This window comes from Carya illinoinensis, chromosome 9, assembly GCF_018687715.1.
Source record: "Carya illinoinensis cultivar Pawnee chromosome 9, C.illinoinensisPawnee_v1, whole genome shotgun sequence".
NCBI classification, from domain to species: domain Eukaryota; kingdom Viridiplantae; phylum Streptophyta; class Magnoliopsida; order Fagales; family Juglandaceae; genus Carya; species Carya illinoinensis.
The window spans coordinates 27,106,045-27,118,635 of NC_056760.1; positions in this window are offsets into that span (position 1 = coordinate 27,106,045).

Consider the following 12,591-nt stretch of genomic DNA (forward strand, 5'->3'; position numbering starts at 1 on the left):
CATTCCCAAGCGAGTGCTAATATCAACCAAGTTCAAGATCAAGGTCAAATGCTTGGAGAAAGAAGAATTGTGTGGAATAAATACAATGGGAGATGGAAGTTAAATTTTTCCTCCATTAGGCCAAAGAACAAGGGGTTTCTTCTTAGGAGAAGTTAGGTTCATCTTCTATGTCAAAACCTTGAGTTTTCCGAGATTATTCTCTAAAGAGAGAAAAGAAAGAAAAATCCATAGGTGAATTTGACATGGGATGAGAAGGTGAAATAATAATGGTTGACGGAAGCTAAATTTTACCTCCATTACGCTAGAAAACAAGGGGTTTCTTCTCAAGACTCAGGAGAAGCTGAATTTCCTCTCAAGTGTGGCAATTTGTATTAAGGACATATTTCACACACCAACAATCACATTCGGTTTGATTGGAACTATTCATGTGTTCCTAAAATAAAATAAAAATAAAAATAAAAGGTGAGCTTGGCATGCTTGGGTGAAGGATGCCTCCGATGCCTAAGTTAGCTACCACTAAATATTTTTCTTGATTACTTAAAAAGGAGAGAGCATGAGAGAGTGAGCATACCTTCAGATTTTTTCTATTTTCCTTATTTGTATCATTCTTTCGTGGGAATCTTATCTGGTATCTGTCACTTTCAACAATTTGTCAATTGTTCTTTTCAGAGGGAGCATGTTCGTTGCATTTGATGTGATAACCCCTATGGGCTTCAAGGCTATTCCTACCTGTCTCAGACATGTCCTCTCAAGCGGGTGCTTCAGTGCATTTAATGCGACGTGCCCTTTGAGGGTCTCGACGAGTCCCTCCCTACCACAGGCAAGTCAATCGTGCAAATCAATCAATTTGCTCCTCGAAATGGGTTTGTTATGAGTGAGGAGGTGAGCTATTTCCTCTCATTGATTGCTTTGCCTGTATCCTTGGATGACAAGCCCTCAGGACGTTTGCATGATCATTTTGATTCGTATGCTGGATCTAGCTTGGTGGACTCGTCCAATGGGCCTGCTTAAGCTTGTACTTTTTGACGACGTGATTCCAACCCAACAATTACCCCACAAATTGTTGTTGCTTGGAATGTCCCAATGGAAGGCCCAAACCACTAGTGTTATACTCAAAAAGGACTAATCAATTATACAATTAGAGCTCCATTGGAACATTATAAAAAAGTAAGAATTTTTCATTTCCAAATAATGTGGGACCCCATACACCACCTATCCTTATCATATAGGATATCAAAATCTCAGCCCCCTTAAATTCTCGACGTCCTCGTCAAGCCAATCCATCATAAGTGGCATGGCTCAAGTCCCACATTTCTAGTTGTGATAGATTTGATACTATTTGTAACACTCTAATGAAATACTCAAACAATTGTCCTATAATCTAAAAGGACTAGTCAATGATAAAATTAGAGCTCCATTAGAATATTATAAAGAGATAGAATCTTTCCTTTTCCAAGCAATATGAGATCTTATACACCACCTACCCTTATCATTATTATAAAAAGGTATCACATTGCTTGCGTGCAACGGGAATTTCATCAGCTTCTCCTCTTCCATTTTTTTTTTTAATCTTTTTTGCGCTCCCTCAAGTAGAGCAACTTCTTCCATCGATTATGTTTCAAAGAGTAGGTTCCCAATTGTCGCTTCCCTCTTTCAAAGAGTCGCATCCGTGCCATACTCTCTCTTGTCCTAGCCTTTCTCTCTCACTCTGTCATTTCTTCCCTTTGCTCTCGTCTTTCCAACCTTGCCTAACCCTAAATGGCCTATCGTCGTACTACCTGTGGTGAAACTCATGGTGAAGCATGTGAATCTTGTCCTAGTCTAGTATCTGCATCTCTTGATGACTCTATTGGTGTAAGCTCCTCTAAGGATGAGTGCTTCACCGGGCACTTTTGGTCTGCCACTACCACTAATGCGGACCTTGACTCTATGCGAGATCTGCACGGGATCCCTGATTCTGTTGAACTGGTCCCGCCGAGTCTGCCCCCAAGACGTAGTCAATTCAGAGGGATTTGCTTGGCAAGTAGCCCTCTACATTGATATGTTTTCATTAGGGCTACAAATTCCTTTATGCCGCTCTGTTCGCAAGGTTCTGGACTTCCTAAGCCTAACCTTGTCTCAACTTCTACCCAATACCTAGAGAATATTGTTATCATGTTGTGTGGCATGGCATGGCGTTTGGCCCTAGAACCTAGAAACGATGAATACTCGAACCTCAAAACTTGTGAGTTTGTTCACTTCCATGGAGTTTGGGTGCAATTGGGAAACCTGTGTAGTTTTCGCGCACAAACAAGCTGCAATGTGGCACATTTGGAATCTCTCTTCTCACACATCAATGATTGGAGTAAGAAGTTTTTCTTTATTTCTGGGACTGGCTGGGAGTTCCTTGTAGATGAAGCAAGGCGTGGTGAGTTTCCAGTTCATGCCATATGGGGGCAGATTCTGGATGGGAATACTCTTGATGTGACCTTTCTACAAGGTAAGTAGTCCATTTGGATTTTGTTTACTTGTGAGCCAGGGAGAATCTAGAGGCAGCTTGGTTTGATGCTCTCCTCATTAGGGAGAATATAAACTATTTCCTAATTTCTCCAAACCGGTCGAAATTTCTCAATCACTCATCCTTCGACGTCTGGAGAAGTTACGATTTGTAGTCAGAAGAGACATTTATCTTCCTCCTCAAAACAAGAACATAAGAGACCTTGTCTCAAACAAGAAAGTGCTAGAGACCTAAGTGAGGCACACAATTAGGCACATTCGAAGGCTATGCTTCTGGCTCATGTGGGAACCCTACAATATTGCGGTCATCCACCATACTCCCACAGAGGAGTAAGGCGTCGCCCAACTAGTGGCAGATTCTAATGGCACCCCTTGCCCAAAACCCAGTGCCCCTTCTTGACTACTTAATGGAAATACTTAACCAAGGGGCAAAGAACATCAGGGAGATAAGAACCTTAGGTTTTCTTAGAACTTGTGACTTTAGAGTTTCTGGTCTTGAGCTCGGCACCTAGGAATATGGCTATAACAGCCCACTAGAAATCAATGAAAGAATTTCATTAAGTTTTAGGAACGTTGTGATAACCCTAAAATGATTTCACGAATCGAGTAATAGCATAGGTTTTAATCTGTCAGCATAGTCAGTTTCTTACCCATTCTAGTATTAGAAACACGATTTTATTTATTTAAGGTACTTAGCAGTGTAAGAATGAGAAACAGTTTGTGTCATTAGTCTCAGATGAATACTTAGAATTTTATGATTCAGTAAAACAATTTTCGTTAGGGGTGAAAGTTTAAACCAGAAAACTAGCCCAGATCGAACTAGTTGGTTCGGTTTTGGACTGGTCCAATTCGGGACCCATTCTTATATTATAAGAATTAGCCAGATTTGGTCCGGTTTCGGTTATGTGCTTTCTGGGACTGGACCAAACCAGTTTAAAAATATATATACAAATTACATTTTAAATATTATATAAAATATTTTTTATATATAATTTTTTATATATAATTATGTATGATATTTTTATGTATAATATATAATTATATATCATATATGAAATAATTTTATAATATAATTTATAACATAAAATTTTAATATTAAATATGAACATTTATAATTTGTTTGATCGTATGTTATTAATATAAAATATATATCTCTATAATATATATACTATATGTAGTAATAACACTATAATAGTATAATATATAGTATTAGTATATATTAATATATTATAAGAGTTATAGCATAATATATATAATAGAATAGTTAACTTAATATCATAATATCTTACTATTAATTCCCCTTTCCGTACTTAGCAAATGAGATTTGTTTATATCCCTAGTTAAGAGTTTATTGTCTCTATCATTGGTAGGTTGACTGAGGTTTTTTTCAGTCACTTCAACACCCAAAGTAGTAAAATTAAAACCAAAATTAATGGGAGTGAACATTCAGGAACTCCAAAAACTAAAGCTTACACACCAACTCCTTAAAACAGTTTAATTGCCCTTAGTTATTTATTGCATAAAATTTATCTACTTCATTTTTTTGTACAACAGATTTTTTTATATTAGTTTTTTGTTTTTTTTATGAAATTGACACTTGTTTAAAATCGAAAAACCAGACTGAACCAGATCGAAAACCAATAAAACTAGAAGTACTAGTTTAGGAGAGTAACCGATGCAGAATCAATTCTTGAAAATGCAAAACTAGTATAATCAGTTCAGTTCCAAAAATTCTGCAAAACCGGATCATATTGGACCCGTTACACCCTTAATTTTCGTTTTCTAAACAACAGTTGTTTAAAAATGCATTTTAATTTATTTGAGATACTTAGGATTTGGAATTCACAAAAACGATTTGCACTCCTAGTTTTGTAGGATTATTTAGGATTTTTTTGTGCAAAATTATTTTCACCATTTTTGGAGTAAATAGTAACACCAATATTAGCACAATTCAATCATTTTTAAATCATAGTGTGAAATATCCAAATCAGTCTAGAGCAGTTTTATTTGGACACAAGGAAATATCTTAGCCATACTTGGTGAATATTTTATGACACTTGGCACCAAGAGTAACCATGATATGGAAATGTAAAGGAAATGAAGGAAAATCAAGTTTTGTGATCATGTCACCTAAGGTAAACACTATTTCATCCAACGAGCCATTTTTGTGCCAAAACAAAGAGGATTTCAACTCTAGTGGAATCCCAAGTATTTGAGATTCAATTAAAACTGCAAAACCCTGGTCAAACTCAAAACTCTAAACGGTTTCCCCAAATCCTAAATGAAGCCAATTTTAGCTTAGTATTTCATCATTTGATTAAATCATTTTCACATCCTATTAACTAATAAAATTCATGTCATTACACTCTTATCCATTCTTTTATACCATAGTATTTTCATTGGGTCAAGAATAATTGGACTTGAGCATGTTAGAAACCGAAACCCCAAGCCAAACCCTATTGAACCCCCAAATAAGGCCCAATAAAGCTCGCTAAAAGTCTCCACCTATGCAAGGCTTCTTGATGAAGTACAATGCAATACACACTGGTAAAAAGTAAAGGTTGTCCCCTAAAGTTAATGTCTCACTGGTAAAAAGTAAAGGTTGTCCCCTAACGTTAATGTCTATTTCCCTCTCCCTCAACAGATTACACCATATACCACAACACCCGAAGCTCTATGACCTCCATTGAAGCAACTATTCGAGGGATGACAACACTTGAATTAAGCTTCTTACAACCCCCACTGCTTCATTTCCTATATCCATTCTTGAGCTACATCCATCCCTAAAGAAACCTAAAAACCCCCCAATCCCGTATATTGCCGAATCACAGTGGACTCTCCAAACTATTTGATTCTCAGCCAGCATATTCGGTGGTGTCTTTGTTTGGTTGGGAGTCGACGGAAGTCACAGTTCTTGAAGCCGATTGATCACCCTACTCTGCTGCACATTGATGTGCAAATCTCTGCATGTGTGGTCAGAATTATTGTCTTATATTTTGACCAAATCGTGTGCCAAATCTTGACCCCTAAAGCAAGGGCTATGTTGTACTATTGAAAGATAAAAAGAAGTGACCGTTGTATACACAATTTGTCCTTCTCCTGTTGTTACAATAGTGGAGAAGCAGTCTCGTGTGTTGAGCTCCGTTGTCTCATCGTGAGGAAAATGGTCTATACAATTTCCATTTATAACCCGAAAGTAGACACTCCTATAAAGATCTACAAGCCTCACTCGTACAATTCCAAATCTGTCAATAGAGGTCGAACCCTCCATAAGTCGATCACAAAGGGCCCTAAGACACACTCATACTAGGTAATTTTGGTTTGCTCCCTTTTTTAATTTTCTAGTTTATGAACTGTAATTTATGCATGTATTTATATAATTTGGCAACTTTTGGATGCATGATTGGTTGATAATTTGATTTTTATACCCATTATTTTATTTATAAAAATTGTTTGGTCTTGATAAGTTGTTAAATGGGTTTATTGAATATTTCTTGAGTTTTTCTTGTGTAAATGGGTCTAAACAAAAGTGACAATGGTTTCAAATTCCAAATATCTTGATTATGTACAAAAATAAAGAAAAAGAGTAACCTTATCCAGATATTCTACCCATACAATAGAAGATTCTTTGTAGTCTTTCTTTCATATGCCTGCAATGATTAAAACTTAAGTCTTGATTACAGATTGTGGATATGTGTTCATTGCTCTCGATCTATGATTTATGATACCTGGGCAGCAGGCACACATATTTTTGGGCATTGATGAACACTTGTTTTTTGGTATGATTGTTCATAATTAACTAACCTATATTGATGGCTATTGATGACTTGCAAAATTTCATATTGTAGATTTTACAAGTTCGCTCGAGCGGAGGCTTTTGGCCGCTCGAGCGAATTCAGGCAGATTCAAACGCTCGACTGCCGCTCGACAGGGAGCTCGAGCGGGTTGCTGAAAAACGAAGATCGCTCGAGCAGAGACATTGGCCGCTCGAGCTAAATCAGGCAGAGTCGAACGCTCGATGAGCGCTCGATAGGACGCTCGAGCGAAATCAGGCAGAGTCGAACGCTCGACACCCCGCTCGAGCGAACATCGTATTTTGACAGATTTTAGGTTTTCCGCCGTGGGACCATATAAAAAAAGCCATTTTTCACTCTAGAGCCGCGCGTTTTGACTGGAGAACACTCTTTGGGAGAGAAAAACATAGCTAGAGGGATTCAAATCATTTGTTTTGGAGACGGAATTCCAATTTATTGCACGTACGTTGGATTCATACACGAGCACGGACGGGAGAAAAGCGTTGAATCGTTCCCTTGAGCTTTTGACGACGAGTTGAGGCTGCAAGGAGGATTTTTCAGTGTTTATTTTCTTCTTCCCATCTTCTCAGAACAATTATGGTGAATTCGTTTATGTTGAATTCCATTTCTAGCATGAGCTAAATTTTCTTTATTCTAGGAAAACGATGTAACCTATTTCTGAACTATGCTTGTTTGTCCATGCTAATTTAATGCAATTCTCTCTTTGTTTATCTGATTTATTCTGAGTTTAATGCTTCTAATTAATTGGCCATTGATTAGATGATTATTAATCTTGTGATTTTCTATCGAAAGAGGGAATCATAGGGTAGATCTTGGATATTTCAGCATAGGTAAGTATAGAGATCGAAAGACTTGTATGAACCTGTGTAGTAATTAAATCATTGGTCTTATTGCGTTCTTGATTATTTAATTTGCATACTCTTGTGTGAATTGATAAACTAGAATCACTTCCAATTGACTATCGAAAGAGGCTTTTGGATGAATTAGAGATTTGCTAATAGACAAAAGAGGTTTAAGTTAAATTAGCTGGATGAGAAAAGCATAGTGAAGAATTATGGTGAAATCGATTTCCTAGAAGTTTTCTTCCCCATTGAATTTGATCTTTGAAAGTCAGTTTTATTTTCTTTGCTTATTTCTCTTTGAGTTGATCTAAGTTTATTTGCAACTACAAAAACCTTAGCGATTCCTCTAGATAAAATTGAGATTAGTATAATTTTGGTATTTGGCAAGAGTAAGGTACCAATCCCTGAGGACGATACTCTACTTATTACTTTACTATAAAACTACGATACTGTGCACTTGCAGTTTTGCACCGGTCAGCTATCAATGTCAAAGTATCTTTAAAAGTACTCAATCAATATTCATGTTCAATTAATAAAAGTGTCTTTGATTCTCAGCCAGCATATTCAGTGGATGATGTCCATTGGCAAGCATGAGCTATGCATAGCTGATCTTGTGTTGCTTGTGCATTTGGCTATGTATAGAATTTTCTTTGTTGAGTTATGCATTTTCATTTATGCTGTTATTTATTGAGAGACATCTTATGGTATGTTGATTTTTCCGGCTGTTGGTTTGAACCTCTTTGGACCTCATGCAATTATGTTATGTTGTTGTTTGGTATGTCGTTTTGATTACTTATGGGGCCAGATGGTATTAGATTTTACTGTTTTGGTTTGTTCTATATTTGCTAGACAGTGGATGTTTGAAGTCTTTCTTTTTTCATGTAATTGTTAATGTTAGAGATTTTGAAGTAATGTATCTTGCCTTGTTGGGAAATTGCTAGATAGTAACAACTTGTATTGTGTCTTGTATTACAAAATTGTAGTCTGACTTTTCTATTTATTGGCCTATGGGCAGTGATAGGTCTTGAACGTAATCCAGAGGGCATCAAAGTTGGGGAAGTTCTATCAAAGGTCGTTGATAAACAAATTTGGTAAGAATCTTAAATCCTGTATTTAATAATTTGTGTTGATTTTTCTGCATTTATATCCACTTCAACAACATTGTGAGTTTTATCATGTTACTTGAATCCTGTTGAATCTATTCGCTTGCGTACTTCCTTTGCAATCCAGAAAACATAAATTGACTTCCCTTTTTTGTTTAAATTTTTGGGATTTCTTCAGCATTTTGGTTTACATGCTAACCACTTCATCTGATTATATTGTATTTGATAGCTTATTTGACTGGATGTGTAAAACTTGATAAGAATACTTTTGCTCCATACAATGAATGCTAGAGCTTTAAGCCAAATTGAGTATCACATGATAGATATTGACTAATTGCGTAGTACTTACTAATGATATAACCGGTATGGATAATATGCAGTACTTTCAAATCATGAAACAAAGGTCTGTGCTGGCTGAATTCTGATTGAGATGTTCCCATTGGCTTAGGATGGTAATAGATTGATCAAATATGAACAAAAGGCACTGGCACAAACCTCCTAACATATAGATAAATTGACACAACTGTACAAGAAAAAAAGATTATGAACTTGCATCATGATTAAACTCGCTATGGATAGTTTAGAATCATGGCGGAGTGTTTTCCTTTCTTTCATGTCATGATAAGTGTTCACCAATTTGGACCTGATGAAGGCTGATTTGTAATTTATACCCTTAGTCATGGTATGACTAATGACATCCATGCACTAGTTGTTGTGCCATTTGTTTTCTTCTTAATTCATGTGTTGATGATGGTTGTACACCATTGATCTAGGTACTTTTTTTCTTTTATTTGTAAGCCATCTGTTTTATGCTCTATTACATTTATTTTGAGTTAAGAAGATCCTTGTGGAATGTCTTTACCTCTCTTTTTACTTTTGCATCAGAACCACCAATTTTTGTGTCTTTGTTCATCAATACTCCTTCATCCGTAAGAGTGTGACATTATTTCATTGCTTACGATTTCCTTTCTTCTTGAAGATAGAATTCTTCTGTCCTTCATATCCCTTAGAAGTCTTTGCCTCTTAATGGTTCAATGAAAAATGTGTGTGACAAGTTCTCTCATTGTATGAGAAACTAGGGATTGTTAGAGAATTGATGATAATAATCTTTGCACTGAAGAGAGATGATCCCTTGGAGGTAGTTGATGTCATGAATGTAATTAGTATACTGTCCTGTCGATGGAGAAGGCATCACCCAATGCCACAACATAATATAGCCTTCCGCGGGTATGAATATATTCTGAGAATTTTAAATGGACATCCACAAGACTACAAGGATATGTTTTGGTTGGAGGTACTCACATTCTGCGCCTTATGTAGAGTGTTACGTAACTATCACTTGTTATGTGATTCTAGAAGATAAGTGACGGTGGAGGAATCTGTGGGTATGTTTTGCCTTCTTGTGGACCACAGACATGTCTAGCGAGATGTTGGGGACAAGTCTCAACATTCCGCACAAACAATTAATAAACACGTTAGACAGGTGGTGAAAGCATTATGTGAGGTTGTGAGACATTTGATTGTGCCAACACAAAGGGACAGCGTGCACCGTTATATTTCAAGCAACCTTCACAATTATCGTTGGTTTAAGGTAAGAAATAGTTTTCAAACTTCCTTTACAAAACAAGATGTATGTTATCTTTATCTAAGAGTTAGTTTATTATAGACGGATTTATTTCTTATTTGATAGGGTTGCATTGGTGCAATGAATGGTACAATGATGAAGTTTGTTGTCCTAGCTGAGTTGCCTAAGGCTTATCGAAATAAATCGGGGCGAGTTGCCCAAAATGTGCTAGTCATAGTTGATTTCGATGTTAAGTATATTTATATACACTGGATGGGAGGGATCAGCGCATGACGCCTGGGAGGGATTAGCGCACGAGCCCATTTTCCATGGCCAGCCGAGGGTAAATACTTTTTTTTTTTTTAACTTTTTCAAATATTATAAAGTTGGAACTGATTTTTTTTTTAAATAATATTAATTGAACTATGTGCTTTGAATTTAGATGGACTCTCAGGTCAGTATTATCTTATGGATTAAGCTTACCCATGCACTACAGGATTGCTGCCCCCTGTCCATGAGAATGATGTCACATGAGTGATCGGCACAACTAGCGGGAATTTCAGGGACATAAAGATTATTACAATTCCAGTCACTCAATGATTCATAATATTATAGAATGAACTTTTGGTGTTATAAAAGAACGTTTCAAAATTTTCGAGGTAATGCCCGAATATTCAGTTAAGCGACAAGGACTCATTATTAATGCATGTTGTGTGCTGCACAACTTTATTAGAACAATAACCCTCGATGATTGGATATTTCAAAATTCTAGTAGTTTCCTACTACCAGTTATTAAGCCTGAGGTTGGTGATGGGGCATCCTCATCTCGTAATATAGACATGATGATTGAAGTAAGCCATGCTATGGCTGGGATTAAAGATGAGATAGCCATTTCTATGTGGAAAGTTAGAGGTGGAAATTAATGGTGTTATTTCCAAAACGTTGGTTTATTTAATGTAATATTTTTGTTGGGATGGTGTGCTTTGTTATTTTGGACAACTGATGTATTTTATGCTGACACATGTATTTAATCATGTTATGATTATCACTGTAGATTACTCTGTTTCATCATGAAACTATCTGATTTCCTATTTAATGAGAAATGGTAGATGAGTCAAAATTTCGGATTCAATTAGAAATTTATTTATTGAATTTTACTTCATATTTAAGGAATATATATTTTATATATTTTTACATGAGGTTGTGTTTTTTTTAACAAATATTTATAATGGGTGGCAAAATATTTGATAAAAAGAAAAAATATTTACACATACTTGGTAAATAAATAAACAAATGAAGCAGCACAAGAAAAAATAATGGCGCATAATTGGTAAATCTTTTTTTTTTTTTTAAATTGCATTTTCTAACATTGCAGCCCAAGTGAACAATAACAAAGCAAATAGGCAGGCAGTTATGCCAGTCCTTTCAACGGCATTTTCTAGAATAAAAAATACTATCACAATAAATAAAATAGTTATGGGTTCCACCACATTAAATACTATAAAAAGTCAAACTAATCTCATCTTATCTCTATAAATAAATACACACTTCATCTTATCTCAACACTATTCACACATATCTCAAAAAATTCATCTCATTTGCAAAATCAAACAAGGTCGAAAAAATTAGGTTGTTTGGGTGTTACATATTAAAATACTTTTAATTTCAAATAAGTTAAAAAGTAAATTTGACCAAAAGCATTATTTTGATGTTTTTCCTCAAACATGTTTTTTCGAATAATGTGAAATGTAATTCGAATTTTAAAAGAATTGTTACTAGACAAAAATACCAACTTTAAGATAATTACAATTTTCAAACTTTTAAAGATATGGGCATAATGTTTGAAAATTCAAATAATCATCATTTCTACCTCATAAATCATTCTTTTAATTTGTTTCCAAACAAATGTAACTTGTTTAAAAGTATTTTAAACATAGGGTTTCCAAACAATAAATAAATTTTTAATAATAAAACTTATTACTTAAGTTATAAGCCATAATTCATAAAGATATAAGTTATATTTTCTTTCGTAATCCCAATCCCAAACATGCACTTATTCATAGACTCTTGGTTTGTTCACTAACTTAACCATCAAAGATATATATTCTCCACTGGGATCACTCGAAGTTGTTTCTCCATTTCGCATGCAGCAATCATGAACGTGGAGAGCACTGCAGGCACCACTGAAAGTTGTCTCAACACTTACTATTACAATTTTTTAAGGAAAATCCAACTTCTTTGGCGGGAAATTCGCTTTCTACACTTGCTTTGGGAAGATGAAATGGTATTTGATAAACTCTACTGGGTAGCTTCTAATATGGGATTCAATGTAAATCATTTTAACAAAGTCAATATATCTTATATATTGATTTAACACAAGATGAAATATGTTCTTCCTCCTTTAATCAAACTAGTCACCTGGGCTGTATTTTAATTATATTTGAGGTCTTTTTTTATTTACAGGACTTTCCAAACTCTATAAGAACTTAGTTATAGAGTCTGATCTTGCACTTGAGCATGTCTCCAGAGTGAGATTAATTACCAGCACACAACCACTTGAGATTATGATATAATAATATAAAAGTGCTCGGCCTAAAAGCCTCAGATTCATACAAAGTAGCATTTTCTTTGTTCGGTTCTTTACTTTAATTAACCTATCTTTAGTTCAGATCACTTAAATTTTTCTTAATTTGAAGTGATGATGATCAAGAAGTTTTCCAACACCCCTCTCTTCCAACCAAATTATTAATGGAAAATATCCTGAAAGATCA